The sequence below is a fragment of the Echinops telfairi genome, unplaced genomic scaffold (assembly GCF_000313985.2).
Source record: "Echinops telfairi isolate 266 unplaced genomic scaffold, ASM31398v2 ScPeMD7_5;HRSCAF=22, whole genome shotgun sequence".
NCBI classification, from domain to species: domain Eukaryota; kingdom Metazoa; phylum Chordata; class Mammalia; order Afrosoricida; family Tenrecidae; genus Echinops; species Echinops telfairi.
The window spans coordinates 25,997,470-25,998,459 of NW_022103901.1; positions in this window are offsets into that span (position 1 = coordinate 25,997,470).

The following is a 990-nucleotide window of genomic DNA, read 5'->3' on the forward strand; positions in this document are numbered from 1 at the left end:
GATTAGGGCAGTGCCTGCCAGGATTGTGGAAATTTTATATTCTGTTAGTGTTTTGTTTCGAACTACCAGAAAAAGGTGTCTTCTAAACTAAGATGAATTAATGAAATTTCATATTACATTATAAGACTGCATATGCAGTATTTAAGCTATCATGAACCTGTGGTACTATTTTGAATTGTATTCAGTGAGTAAATAATTGCTGTCTGACATCACTTATTTTAAAGCACTTAAATCAATCTGATTATACGTGGTATGATTTACTATATGGTGGAACCAAAGAAAAGGATCAGGTTTGTACGGGCCTTTGTACAGCCCTGGTGGTCCAATGGGTTATGAGTTGGAGCAGATGGACCCACTAGCTGCTCTGAGGGAGAAAGATAGGCTTTCTGCTCCCTTAAACATTGATAGCCTTGGAAATCCACAGAATCCGTTTACTCTGGCCACAAGGTTGTTCTGTTAGAATTGACTTTATGGCAGTTAGCTTAGCTTGTTTTTAAGATGTGAAAGAATGTGTGGGGAGTTTGCTTGGTGTAGACTGGTGCTTAAAACTTTGGCTTTGTACAAGATTTCTAGGGTGTATACCAAACCATCTTGGTGGTACTAAATCTGTTAATAGTTTGTGCTAAAAGCTCCTCTGTCCAAATTGCATAGTATATTTGATTTTTTACTGATGACCACATCATTTTGCTTGATAAATCTCACCTGTTTGTGTTTTTTTTCCCTTAATGATAATGATGTTGTTTACCCTGTTACACAGTGCATTTATTTTTAATAGAGACAACAATGCCTTTTAGGGTTTTTTTTAAGGGAAGCTTTAAAATATAATCGTTAAAGAATCTGATAAGCATGCCAGTTCCTTGGGTGTTAGCTTGAATGTATCTGCTAGAGAGGCTGTTTCAGAATAACTATCGTCAAAATTTTCCCTTTTGCAGAACTTAAACAAAAGATAGTTGCACGCATCGTTTTATTTAAAAAAACCATCCTTGTGCA